This window comes from Amblyomma mixtum, chromosome 8 (assembly GCF_055824585.1).
Source record: "Amblyomma mixtum isolate Tamu chromosome 8, ASM5582458v1, whole genome shotgun sequence".
NCBI classification, from domain to species: domain Eukaryota; kingdom Metazoa; phylum Arthropoda; class Arachnida; order Ixodida; family Ixodidae; genus Amblyomma; species Amblyomma mixtum.
In genome coordinates this window covers 140,437,991-140,452,682 of record NC_143019.1, presented here as the reverse complement: position 1 = coordinate 140,452,682, position 14,692 = coordinate 140,437,991, and the positions used below count along the sequence as shown (strand labels likewise).

Genomic DNA, 14,692 nt, shown 5'->3' with positions numbered 1-14,692 from the left:
GGCTGATGGCTTTACACATCAGGCAAAACTTGCTTATGCGGCACAGTGGTCAAGTCCCTACTTTAAAATGTTTTACATTAATAACTACTGACATGCAAAGTAAAAAAAAGGAAATAAATCAATATGTTGCATCCAGCAGACAACCCAGAAACAGTCTGTATTCATACTATGCCACTTGGTTCATAATTAGAAAGAGCAGCCTACAAAAACCTTTCCCGATTCTTTTCCTTGACCTATGATAGGTTTACTCCAGCACACGTCTTGCTGGAATGTGCCTCAACACATCGAGCCATTTGTTGGCGAAGATGCATTCGCAATCGTGAGCGAACATACTTCTCCAAAAGCAACCTTTCAACTTTTTCTTTGTGACAACTACACACTCCTTCGAGATTAACCTCCACGTTTTCAGCCAGGAACCTTGATATGGTTCTGAATGGAGCCTCCGTGTCCAAGATGGTATCAGCTGTGACAAAGGCCTTGAAATGTTCCTCAAAGTGAACCAGAACACCCATCACAGCATTGCTTGGCCTGATTAGGTTGTGAGCCCCCTTTACGTACTCCTTTAAGTTGATGAGGGCGTTGTAGCTTTCCTTTTATCCAACTAATACTGCTCTGCATGGCTCGCAATTCCCAGTTGCTTTCAATACAGCCTTGAAAAGAAATCCTCCAAAGTAAGCAAAAATGTCACATTCAGTTGAAGAAACTTCCTCAATAATAAGGTCCTCTAGCTGCTCCTCGTCATCTTCAAACTCCACAAGCTGCTTTCGAAGAGCTGGTCCAAGAAGGTCGGCGAGGTGCAGGCTGTCGTCAGTGTCATAGCTAGATGATTTCGGTGTCTGCAGAAACTGCCCTACACAAACTAGCTTCAAAGCACATTTCACATCGTATGCACTTGGGGTAGGCTTTTTCATCCGCAGGATTGAGAAAATGTTTTCCAGGCAGTCCTGGCTCAATCGACTGGTCAGGATGTATGTGTACCCACGGTGGTACAGAAGTTCTTCTGCAAGGCTAAGTACAACAGATGTGGAGATCAGAAGGCCTGCCTGAGACGGCTTCCAGTGTGCCGTTCCAATCTTCACATGTCGCAACGTATGTTGGGCAAGGTGAAGCGTTGCTATCGACTCTTCATACTTGGCAACATCTATCTTGCTCAGAGCAAGCACAGGATGACGGGACGACATTAAACTATACCATCTCCAAAGTAGCTCGAAAAACCAAGCCGTTGCCTCTGCTTCTGCTGGAAGCTTTCCTTTCTGGATTAGGTAGCGAATACCAGCAGGGGCTTCTCGAAAGAGCTGTACAGCAATGCTTACTTTCATTTTGGTAAAATGTCCAGTGCTCACATGGACAGCAGACAAGCCATTTGCTATCTTAAGGTCGTTATCAGAGTCATGCTGGAGTACTTCCTCTACATCCTTAATGTCGACTTTATTACCAGGAAGACCCTGCTGGTTCACTGTGTCAGTGCTCAAGTAGAAACAGCTTACCCGCAGAAGCTGAGCCCGAAGGTTTTTTATAACATGTGCTGGGTCTGCCATAAAATGCAGCAGCCTACCTTCAAGGTCAGGGTGAGGTATACTGCGAACTGTTTCAGAGCTTCGGTGGCTAGAAAGCCCTAGCAACCGCCACACTGCGCGATTTGCTGATCCCATATCGCTGGTTACAGCAAGAACTCGTAGTGATATGCTGTGGAGCCTTTCTATAAGGCTGAAAACGAAGTCTTTCAGCAGCCGTCCGTCAGTAGATCTGCCTGTGAAGTGGTATGCAACCACTTGCTTATAGCGTTTATTTAGGCCACCTACCATAAACACTAACGCGTGATTTGTAACATTGTCTGGCATGTCGGGCAGGGTTGTGCTGCCAAAAAGGTAGTCTAAAGCATGGTCACGCTCGTACCCTTGAGCGATTTCCATTTCATCCATGAAAAGGACACAGTCCTTTTCAATATCTTCCATGGCCTCCACTTTCCGTTTTAATACATCGAACACTTCATCGAGGACGCCTGGAAGGAAGTGAACGTTTTGTAACCTCCTGATCAGGGTTCTGTTTGAAGGCAGGGGATACGATAATGATCGCAGAAGTTCATAACCAGCTGCACCACATGCATGCTTGATTTGCTGCGATGTTCTTAATGTTTTTTCAGACCAAACGCATCCTCTGTTTGTTTTTCCGGTCATTACCTTCTTTTGGTCTTCATTTAGGAATGTCATCTTGGACATGGAGTCATGTTTTTGACGCTCAGACTTAACTTGTCGTTTGAGGCTTCGAATAGATGCCTTTGCCTGGTTGTGCAGCATTTCTAGCCTCTTGTACTTCCGTGTTAAGTCGCTGTACCTTTTCTTCAGCTCTGCAGTGATATTGCGTGCAGATTCTAGTTTTTTTGCTGGTGTGGTTTCCAGAGAAAGCGAACAAGACGGGACTGGAAGTTTCGGGGTTGGCACAGGACTCTGCCATTTATTCTGGTGGCAGTTCTGGCACCACTATGCCATTGCACTCTGAATTAATGTCGTTCAGCTGTAGTGAAGGGAGCATGTTCTGAGAAGTGCTACCACTGAGGTTACCCAAAGTGTGGCTAGAGGGCTCAGTGGATACATGGGGGAGGGATGAGGAGCTGCACTTATTTTCATAATCTAGACTGCTAGCAACAGAAATTTCCGGAGTGATGGTAGTGACAGCATAAATGCTGCTTAACTTACTACACGCGGCAGTAGTAGTCCTCTGTGAAGGCTCCTCGTCCTCATCACTGTCGACACTGCAGCTGACAACTACACACCTTTGGCAGGCGAGTGTTTTCCTCTAATGGTATCGAAGTTGGTGAACGCATGCAGGGCTGCAAAGTTGGTGAGCATGCAGAGCTACTTGTTCTACAACTGCCTGGCGTATGACACACATTCGAGTTGTCATGCTGGTGCGGTGAGTGGACCTCATGACTGTCACAATTCTCAGAAAGCTGATCTTCCACATGTTCAGCTGCCATCTCATCAGGGCACAGGTTTGGTACGCCACCACACTGGCTTGTAGATCCATTATTAGCAGTTGCCTCCGCGTTGGCCGAGGCTGCTTCTTGGAAGAGACGCTTTGGTGGCTTGTGGCGTTTTGGCACAGCTGCAAAAAATTGTAAGAATTTGGTTTCAGGTGCTTATGCATAAGTTGGTCCCTCGTGTCAAGAAACTCCCTCACCATATTCATTTATTTTGCCAGGGCTCTCACCACGACATGGGTCGCCCAGTCTGTGCGCTATATGTGAGTGAGTTTTAGACCAACTGACCTATCTACTTTGGGGCCGAAAAAAAGTGGCAGCACTGCACTTCTCATCCGCAAATCTGAGTACACTTGTATTATTGAATTTGTTTGCATAAAGTGTAGAAAACAGCCAAACGCTGCAGCCAGCGCTCAAAACGTCCTCTAAGGGCCAGCAGCCTACATTTGGTACAGCATTGCATGAACCTCGGAGACACACAGAAAAATGTGATAACTTGTGTCAGCATATTTATGGGGTGATAAATAACCCTCCTGTGCCGAACAGATAAAGTTAGGGTAATGCCAGGGCAATCAACAAGCAAAATGACCAGAATTTGGAACGGGTCGTGATTTTTCTCAGAGTGAATGCAAAACTGTTAACGCTGTTCAGTGACTCTGCCCTACTGTTCCACATTGGTATGATAACATCTCACTCCATGTTAATCACTTGAGTGCATGCCGATCTGAGGAAGGTACAGCCGACCTGCCTGAGAGTTAGCTACAACTTGTCTTATGGCGTTGGTGTCATGATATGTGAAGCAGATAGTAAGATTACACACTATAAGCTCTGTAGTAAAATGGAATGAAGCAACAACATATTTGCAGTTTCCCCTAGCACAGCACAAGAGCCAGCCATCAACACAACATGCTGACTGTGTATATTGTCACGTTGTAGTGACGGCAGTCCAGCGGTCAGGAAGACACCAGAAATACTTGCAAACGAAGCTCTTTATTTGGGCTGACTTGCGCCCTCAAAAGAACTGAATCACTCGGCGGCGGCGTAAGCAACAGGCGTGCTCGGCGGTCGTCGAACTACGAATGTCCGCCGCTCGCGGCATCGCTCAATTTAAAGGCGGCAAGGAAACTTCCAGATAACAGGACAAGATCATCTACAGTAATCTAGAAAAATCTAGATGCAGCCCTTCATGGCTGCGATAAATCGAGATTAGTCTGGTCGCTTCTCGCGCCACGAACAAAAGTGATAACAACCCTTTCCTGCAGCCTTGAGCGTGAACGAACAAACACTACAATGATACGTGGCATTACCCCCCTTCCAAAGAAGCATCGTCTCGATGCTTTAAAATGAAAATAAACACGGAGAATGAAACTTCGAGTCCTTCAGCGTTCATAATATGGCTTCAGGCGTACGACATGTACGACTTCCGGGCGTGGGCGGCGTCGCTGAGATGCTGTCGTGCCGTCGGGGATGACTTCATAGTCGAGGTCACCGATGCGACGGAGAACCCTGTACGGGCCAAAGTAGCGTCGCAGCAACTTTTCGCTCAATCCGCGGCGGCGAACTGGCGTCCATATCCAAACCCGATCACCTGGCTTATAATGCGTGTCTCGTCGGCGCAGATTGTAGCGTCGGGCGTCGGTGTGCTGCTGGTCTTGAATGCGAAGCCGTGCAAGTCTTCGGGCTTCCTCGGCGCGATGAAGGTAGGCGGCGACGTCGAGGTTGTCTTCGTCGGAAACGTGCGGGAGCATTGCGTCGAGTGTTGTTGTGGGCTTCCTGCCGTATACCAGCTGGAATGGAGTAAACCTGGTTGTCTCCTGGGTGGCAGTATTATAGGCGAAGATCACGTAGGGCAGAATAGAGTCCCACGTCTTGTGTTCGGCGTCGATGAACATGGAGAGCATGTCTGCGATGGTCTTGTTCAGACGCTCTGTGAGTCCGTTGGTTTGCGGATGATAGGCAGTTGTCCTCCGATGACTTGTCTGGCTGTACTTTAAAATGGCTTGCGTCAGTTCCGCTGTAAATGCTGTTCCTCTGTCTGTGATGAGTACTTCGGGTGCGCCGTGTCGGAGGAGAATTTGTTCGACAAAAAATTTTGCAACTTCTGTTGCGGTACCACTAGGCAACGCTTTTGCTTCGGCGTAGCGGGTCATGTAGTCGGTGGCCACGATGATCCACTTGTTACCTGATGATGAAGTAGGAAAGGGGCCGAGTAGATCCATCCCGATTTGCTGAAAGGGCTTAGTTGGCGGTGGTATGGGGTTCAGGAGTCCGGCTGGTCTAGTCGGAGGCGTTTTGCGTCGTTGACACTCACGGCACGTTTTCACGTAATGCGAAACGTCGGTAGCTAGCCGCGGCCAATAGTACTTCTCCTGGATGCGGTGCAACGTGCGAGCAATCCCGAGATGCCCTGCAGTCGGCTCATCATGACATGCCTGCATAATTTCTTGCCTGAGATTTTTGGGCACGACAAGAAGATGCACTGTCCTGTTGGGCGCGAAGTTCTTCTTCAGAAGGACATTATTGTGAAGGACGAAGGACGACAGTTGGCGCTTGAACCCTCGGGGAGGCGATGCGGTCTTGCCTTGCAGATAATCAACCAGACTTTGCAACTCAGGATCCGAGCGCTGCTGCTGCGCGAAACTGCTCGCGCTTACCGGTCCTAAGAAAGCGTCGTCGTCTTCCTCTTCCGGTGCTGCGTCGACGGGGGCTCGCGACAAGCAGTCTGCGTCGGAATGCTTGCGTCCAGATTTGTAGACTACAGTTATGTCGAATTCTTGGAGGCGCAGGCTCCAACGAGCAAGGCGGCCGGAGGGATCTTTCAAATTGGCTAGCCAGCACAGAGCATGGTGATCGCTCACAACCTTGAATGGTTGTCCGTACAGGTAGGGGCGAAATTTCGACGTGGCCCAAATAATGGCGAGACATTCTTTCTCCGTGGTCGAGTAGTTGGCCTCGGCTTTCGACAGTGAACGGCTAGCGTACGCGATAACCTTCTCCTGTCTGCCATTTTTCTGAACGAGGACCGCTCCTAAGCCCACACTGCTTGCATCGGTATGAACTTCGGTTTCGGCGTTTTCATCAAAGTGCCCGAGCACAGGAGGGGACTGTAAGCGGCGCTTCAGTTCGTTGAAAGCTTCCTCTTGCGGCCTTTCCCATTTAAAAGGCACGTCAGCCTTGGTAAGTTGGGTCAAAGGTTCAGCGATGCGCGAAAAGTTCTTGACGAATATCAAGTGGTAATAAGCGCATAATCCAAGGAATCTGCGTATAGCCTTCTTGTCATTAGGCTGTGGAAACTCTGCGATCGCAGCCGTCTTCTTGGGGTCTGGGCGAACTCCATCCTTGCTTACGACGTGACCAAGGAACAGCAGCTCCTCGTAAGCGAAGTGGCACTTCTCTCGTTTCAGTGTCAGGCCTGAAGACTTGATCGTTTCCAGCACTATCCGAAGCCTTCTGAGGTGGTCTTCAAAGCTTGAGGAGAAGACAACAACGTCATCTAAGTAGACTAGGCAAATCTGCCATTTCAAGCCTGCGAGCACCGTATCCATTACTCGCTGGAACGTCGCTGGGGCAGAGCAGAGGCCGAATGGCATCACCTTGAACTCGAAGAGTCCGTCTGGCGTGATGAACGCAGTCTTCTCGCGATCTCTTTCGTCGACTTCAATTTGCCAGTAGCCGCTCTTCAGGTCCATCGATGAGAAGTACTTAGCGTTGCACAGCCGGTCCAGTGTATCGTCGATGCGGGGGAGGGGGTAGACATCCTTCTTCGTAATGTTGTTCAGGCGGCGGTAATCGACGCAAAAGCGAAGGGTGCCGTCTTTCTTTTGCACTAGGACGACCGGTGCTGCCCAGGGGCTCCTCGATGGCTGGATGACGTCGTCACGAAGCATTTCCTCAACTTGCTTGCGGATAGCTTGGCGTTCTAACGGCGATACGCGGTAGGGGCTCTGTCGCAGTGGTCGTGCGTGTTCGTCTGTGACAATGCGGTGCTTGGCAAGCCGGGTTCGTCGCACATTCGATGCTGATGAGAAGCAATCGGTGTACCTTTGAAGAAGACTGCGTATTTGGTCTTGTCTGCTCCGGGGTAATGCTGGGTTGATGTCGAACGTGGGTTGATGGCCTTGTTCAGATAGTTCTGCAGGTTGGTCGGGTAGGGCAAATACGTCTCTGATGTCTGCCAGCTCGTCGAGGAAAGCGATCGTCGTACCTTTGTGTTGTGTCCCCTTATTGCTTTTGTGTGTGTGCGCCCCCTCCTAACGACCACTCGCATTCCCCTCCTAACGACAGTTCGCATCCTCCTCCTAACGACCACTCAATCCTCCTCCTAACGACCGCTTGCCCCTCGTCGCACGCTGTCGCCGGATGCCCCCCCACGGTGCGCCCCCGCACCCTCCTCCTGTTCTGGGAAGCCACTCCCTGCCGTGGACGCTTCTCCACTCCCTCCTTTCTTCGGGCGGCCAGTTCGGCTCCTGCCTCGGTCGACGCTGGTCGCACCCTCTTCAGCTTTAAATAAACGAAGTCTAAAAGTACCGTGTGCGTCTTCGCTGCATTCAACACAGCGACCGGACACGACACTTTGTTTAGATGCCGGTATTCTTCGGTGAAGTTGGTTAGCAACACCTGGGCTCGGCCATTTCGGATTTCGGCGACTCCCCTCGCGACGCCCAATCCTCGATCCAGGAGTAACTGGGTGTTCCCCTCGATAACACCTTCGGCATTTTCGATGTCTCCAGTACCTATGCCGACGAGAACACTTGATCGGGGCGGCACACTCAATGCTTCATCGAGGACGTTTAAGGCAACGTGATGAGTCGCGCTCGTCGCAACAGGTATGGCTTTTTCCGTGGAAAGCTTGATCGACTTAGATCGAAGGTCGATGATCGCCCGATGTTCGTTCAGGAAGTCCATTCCCAAAATCACGTCTCTCGAGCATTGCTGTAGGATCAGGAAGGTTGTCGCATAGGTTCTCCCATTTACAGTAACTCTCGCGGTGCAGCGTCCTGACGGCGTAATCAGGTTGCCACCTGCGGTGCGGATCAGCGGGCCATCCCAGGTTGTTGTCACCTTCCTGAGTCGGACAGCGAGTGGGCCACTCATGACAGAGTAGTCAGCTCCCGTGTCCACCAAGGCAGTAACCGCGTGACCGTCGACCGTAACTTCAAGGTCACTTGTTCGCGTTCTGGTATTGTACGTTGTCTTCGGTGTCCGATCTCGGCTTCGTCGAGTAGTGAGGCTGCGGTGGGCGTACTGCGACGTTACTTCACTGGGCAGCGGTAAAAGCTTCAAGTCTGGCCGCGTCGTCGTCGGTGTCGTCGTCGTCGGCGTTGTCGTCGTCGGTGTTGTCGTCGTCGGTGTTGTCGTCGTCGGTGTTGTCGTCGTCGGTGTTGTCGTCGTCGGTGTTGTCGTCGTCGGTGTTGTCGTCGTCGGTGTTGTCGTCGTAGTTGAGGCATGGTCTTGAGTACTCGTCGATGGAGGATCTTTGTCATTGCGCTTAGAAGCAACCTCACCTCCAGAGGCTGCTTTATTTAGTTTAACCTTCGTGGGCTGGGGGAGCGTCCACGCACGGCGTAACCTCGGCTAGGAGAAACAAAGCGCGGGGACGATGGCGACGGGGAACGTGATAGGCGGCTCGGCGATGAGTATTCTTCCCGACGTAAAAACTCCTCGATTTCGGCTGGTCGCTGGCCGGGTCGGGGTCGTGGAGCGTCGTAAGAGAACCCTCGGATGCCCAGTCTTCTGTATGGGCAGTGCCGGAGGACGTGACCGGCTTCGCCACAGTGGAAGCATAGTGGGCGGCGCTGGTCGGGAGTTCTCCACTCGTCGCATTTCCTCGGCTGCGCGCGTCGCTCGTAGGACGGGCGGGTTGGGGCGAGTGGGCGGCGGTCCAACGCAGCTGGCTGAGGGCGATAGGGGCTTGGGTCCCGTCGTCGAGGTGCAGGACGACGCACAGCTGCGGCGTAAGTCATGGCTGGGGGCTGCAGAGGCTGCGTGGGTGTCGGCGTCACACCCAAGGCCTGTTGAACCTCGTCCCGGATGACGTCAGTGAGCGATGAAAGTTGCGGCTGCGTTCCCGTTGGCAGCAACCGTCGGAGCTCCTCTCGCACAACTTCACGTATAACCTCCCGCAGGTTATCATTGTTAGCGGTGTCCATGCAGCTTGCTGACAAAAAGCGCTGCTGGCGGTCATACTGGCGGGCTCGGGCGTCGAGAGTTTTCTCCATTGTGGATGCCTCTTCTACGAATTCAGCGACGGTTTTCGGTGGGTTGCGAACGAGGCCGGCAAATAGTTGCTCTTTAACTCCTCGCATCAGCAACTTCACCTTCTCTTCTTCCTTCATGTTCATGTCGGCACGCCGGAAGAGACGCTTCATCTCCTCAGTATACACTGCAACGGTCTCGTTTGGGTGTTGTATGCGAGACTGTAGCAGCTGCTGGGCTCTCTCCTTTCGCACGACGTTTGTGAAGGTCTTCAGAAGCTGTTCCTTGAAGGTTTCCCAGTTGGCAAGGCTGGCTTCCTCATTCTCGAACCAGACTCTTGCTGGTCCCTCCAGGGCGAAGAAGACGTACCTAAATTTCATGGCGTCGTCCCAGTTGTTGAAGACAGCCACACGGTCGAACTGCTCCAGCCATTCCTCGGGGTCGGCGCCAGGCGAAGCGTCGAAGGTTGGTGGCACCCGGGGCTGCTGCAGAATGATTGGAGTGGTCGTCTGGGGCAAGGTCATGATGGACGTTGGTACTTGCTTTCGCTTCCGGGTAGGGTCCGGCAGGGTCCCGAACTCAGGTGCGTCCCCTTGCAGGCGTCGGCTTGCGCGGTGGACTGGACTCAGGTCCTGCGGTAGATGACTCAAAGGGCTGGCGTCTCGACTTGTAGGGGGTGTCCGGAACATGGGAGGCTACCCAGCACCTCCACCAGATGTCACGTTGTAGTGACGGCAGTCCAGCGGTCAGGAAGACACCAGAAATACTTGCAAACGAAGCTCTTTATTTGGGCTGACTTGCCCAAATAATGCCACGTATCATTGTAGTGTTTGTTCGTTCACGCTCAAGGCTGCAGGAAAGGGTTGTTACCCAGATGTCACATTGTAGTGACGGCAGTCCAGCGGTCAGGAAGACACCAGAAATACTTGCAAACGAAGCTCTTTATTTGGGCTGACTTGCGCCCTCAAAAGAACTGAATCACTCGGCGGCGGCGTAAGCAACAGGCGTGCTCGGCGGTCGTCGAACTACGAATGTCCGCCGCTCGCGGCATCGCTCAATTTAAAGGCGGCAAGGAAACTTCCAGATAACAGGACAAGATCATCTACAGTAATCTAGAAAAATCTAGATGCAGCCCTTCATGGCTGCGATAAATCGAGATTAGTCTGGTCGCTTCTCGCGCCACGAACAAAAGTGATAACAACCCTTTCCTGCAGCCTTGAGCGTGAACGAACAAACACTACAATGATACGTGGCAATATACTATAATAAGTGGAGAAAATACTACCCTTTGGTGAATTAAAAAGGCGGTTGTTCTGCACGAGATTGTCAGCAAACTGCTACCAACCCTCGATTCTAGTGACGCGTTTTGCAGTTCTTGACGCACCCAATAACAGCAGCTTTATATTGTGTTTGTTGGTAACTCGGAAGCAGTCACTTTAGTCGCCAGCAGCCCATCACACAAACTAGCCCCCGTGATGTCCCAGGTGCAAAGTGGGAAAGCGGCTGGCAAGTCATTACCTATTTTCGCATGTCAATCTTTCAAAGGAACCAGAGCTGTAAGTTGTCTCTGCGGCACATATAATGCACACTGATGCATGGTTACTTAATTTTAGCCTGGTAAAAAATCTGCAGCTCTTTTTTTGGTCGCCGAGAGAGGCCTAAAGCTTGGAATTGCTGCTACGTGAAGAAGTCGTGGCCAAATTTTGAACTTTACATTGTGGCAACCAGCATGTATATTTTATGCATTAGCCATCCTCACCACCTGTACAAGAGTTGTGGTTTGGGCTTGGTAGGGTTGCATTGCTAGAGGAAGCAGTGCGAAAAGACGACGACGAACACACAAGTTGACAGGACAGGTTTCAAACTGCCAATGATTTATTGAGAGCAACAAGCAGCTTTTTAAATACCAGCCAAGGCCCACGCGACACCAGAAAAAAAGAGTAAAACAAACAAAGCACAGATATCTGCATATCAAAACACCATCCATTGATAAGGGTCTTGATGGATCATGTTTTGATTTCAGTATTTTTTTTCTTTGTTTGCTTTTACTGTTTTTGCGATGTCAGGTAGGTACTGGCTGGCATTTAAAAAGGCGCTCGTTGCTCTCAATAAACTGTTGATAGTTCAGCGCCTGTCCAGTCAGCTTCTGTGTTCGTCGTGTTTTCGTGCTGCTTTTTCCAGCCATGCTTCCTCACCATAGCTTTGGAGGCGATCTGCAGAGCGCAGCAAAACCGTCATGTTCCATGGGGTGCTGCCATCTCTGTTATCTTCATTTAATTGTTTTTTATTCCTCATTTCACTTTTTCACATCTGCATAAGTGGCCTTATTACCACAAGGTAGTGCTTGACAGTATGCATAAGCATATTTAAGCTGCAATGAGCTTGAATTAAAATTAAATATGGTGCAGACATTTATTCGCCTAAAGTGATCGTCATAGCCACGCGCCCGATATGTTCACTTCTGTGGTGCACATTCATTGTACACCACTCTCTCTCCCACCAATGCACGTACACACGCACGCACGCACACGCATGCACGCACACACACGCACACACCTCCCGAATACCCGTTATGCCTCGGGTTACATTCTGGTTTGGATTGGTTTTTGGTTTATGGGGTTTAACGTCCCAAAGCGACTAAGGCTATGAGAGACGCCGTAGTGGAGGGCTTCGGAAATTTCGACCACCTGAGGTTCTTTAACGTGCACTGACATCGCACAGTACACGGGCCTCTAGAATTTCTCCTCCAAAGAAATTCTGCAGCCGCGGCCGGGATCGAACCCGCGTCTTTCGGGTCCACTGAGCCACCGCGGCGGCTCGGGTTAAATTCTACATATATCCTTTCTTCCAATTGTGGAGGCCTGCTAAAGCTGTGATAAGCACCAACAAGCATGAATAATTTTCAAAAAGAATTGAAAACCCACAATCCTACATCGATATTGGCATAAACACTCACGACGGAAAGCAAGCAAACTTGGGTTGGCATTTCTTGTTACCTTCTTCCAGTTATCCTTCCTTTCCTGTTCAAAGCTGCAGTCCTCAAATCGGGCCTGCAACACAGAAATTTAGTAAATATCACCAGTGTATCACCAATGCTTCGATTCTCATAGCACGTTGTGCCAAGCAGCTACAAGTGTAAGCGTGTAGAGTCTGAAAATATATTGATACGTAGAAGACAACGAAGAAGCAGGCAGTGGCGCGGGACGGAGCGCTCGCGCTAGGCCTGCAGCCATTAAAATCATCTTTCACCTACCATCAAGTGGCCTGTATTCATCGGCTTGCCGCCACGTATCAATATCACCACTTATGCATCATGAAGGGGAAATCTGTTTTTCATAGGCATCCTATCTATGCAGGAATGGTTGGTTTAGTTGGTTTATGGGGTTTAACGTCCCAAAGCGACTAAGGCTATGAGAGACGCCGTAGTGGAGGGCTCCGGAAATTTCGACCACCTGGGGTTCTTTAACGTGCACTGATATCGCACAGTACACGGGCCTGGAATTTCTCCTGCAAAGAAATTCAACCGCCGCGACCGGGATCGAACCCGCGTCTTTCGGGCCAGCAGCCGAGCACCATAGCCACTGAGCCACCGCGGCGGCCTATATATGCAGGAATGATAGCAGTGTGTACGACAGCCCTCCACTAGAGCACATAACATGTCAAATAGTAACCCCAAAATAAATTAATCAGAGTTACTCGTAACTACGCTGGCATTAGCAAGGAAGTCGAACTTGTTTAAAAGCCCTGGAAATACACCCGCTGTAAATAAATGCACTGCTCAATATCTACAGCCTGCTGCAGCCGCTGCCTATTCCCTTTCACACGGCCTCTTCCAACATTTTGTATCCAAAAATTTCTTGCTCTGGCCATGGGAGCACGACCATTTTCAGAATAACAGCAATCAAGCTATATCACTATGAATATAATGTCATAATATCACACTATATTATTCCTAAAGCAGCCAACATCAACCCGGCCCAAGGTTCCGTTTTTTATTTATTCTGCGTCTGCGCGCGGTTTCCAGATTTACTTTTCCTCCTCTTTTGAACTTGATTATTGTGCTTGAATAAGTGCATGAGAACGTTTGCGCAGACATGGAATGCCAGCGAGATGTATTTCAGGCTATAGTGCCGTCGCCGCAACGTTCAAGGTACAAACAGCAACAATTCCAAACCTTGCTGTGCGGGGCTCGTGCAGTTAAAATCGTTTTCACCTTTATGTGCTGCTTCCGCTGCTGCAGGCAATTATTGAGGCTAGGCAGTGCTGTTTACGAGGGCATTACGTACGCAAAATTCAGTGTGCTGTAGCACGAATCCCGACACACATTCGCTCGTTAGGCCGCCGCGGTGGCTGAATGGTGAAATGCTCGGCTGCTGGCCCGAAATACGCGGGTCTGATCCCGGCCGCGGCGGTCGCCTTTCAATGAAGACGAAATGCTAGAGGCCCGTGTACTTGTGCAATGCCTGTGCAGGCTACAGAACTACAGGGGGCCGAAATTATACAAAGCGCTACACTATGCCATCCCTCATAGCCCGAGTCCCTTTGGGACGTTAAACCCTCATAAACCAAACCAAACACTGACTCGTCAGTCGACTGATGATATTCTTGATGTAGGCATGCAGCAAGACTTTATACTGTATGCCAAAAATCACTCTGGACCCGCATAAGGATTTGAGCAATACTGACACTGCATACGTATGCCGAGGCGGTCGGTGTCCATCGGTCTCGCTTGATTTGTGCAAGCCAGCGTTTTCTTCTGGTAGGGCTGGCCGGAAAACGGAACATTCGCACGCCGTTGCGGCTGTTGTTCGAGCACTGCGGTAGGCAGCAGCCGGTCATGATTCTCGTCGTCGTGGTCGGGACGAGAAGGGGTACCGCCCGCGGCCGTCCGGGCGCTACAGTTGCGGGGGCATCCCATGGCTTTCACACAACACAGAATTCAATTCTTTGCGAAACACGAAAGTAGACTGGCTGCCGGCTTCTTCACGTCGCTGTAGCGCCGACCGAACCACACAAAATAGGGAACGTCAGGCTTGGCAATGCGAGGAGCACCTATCGCACTCGCTGCGATACGCTGCGCCACGAAACACAGAACGTCTTACAAACGTCTCAGAACAGCTCCAAATGACTACAAACGTCTTGCGCTGCGTTCAAACGTCTCATAGATGTCGACAAGAAGAAGTTTCCTCTGCGACGTCTCTTAAACATCTGCAGTCAGACGTTTGCTGTGAAACTTCTGCGAAAAATCTGTAGTCAGATGCTTTCTAGACTTGTTTCTAACACGTGGAACTTGAGACCACGTCAAGGAGACGCGCCTAGCAATGAGCAGAGAGTTGCCGCCGTGGATTAAACATGCTGTAAATCACGGCACATAAAATAGATGGCTCTCCTGCTTGACGTTTCTAAGAGCAGGCGCGCCGGTGCAAAGACCGCTATTTGTATTCGAACACCGAAAGCGCGTTTTCTCCTACGGAGCCCGAATCACGTTCCACATCGAGTGCAGCTAACCCGCCACTC

The 14,692-nt window shown here is 50.6% G+C and overlaps 1 pseudogene; it reads right to left on the bottom strand.

The window, feature by feature from the left end:
• Nucleotides 1–233: 233 nt before the first annotated feature.
• Nucleotides 234–14,093, bottom strand: LOC149334643 (uncharacterized; annotated as a pseudogene).
• Nucleotides 14,094–14,692: the final 599 nt, after the last annotated feature.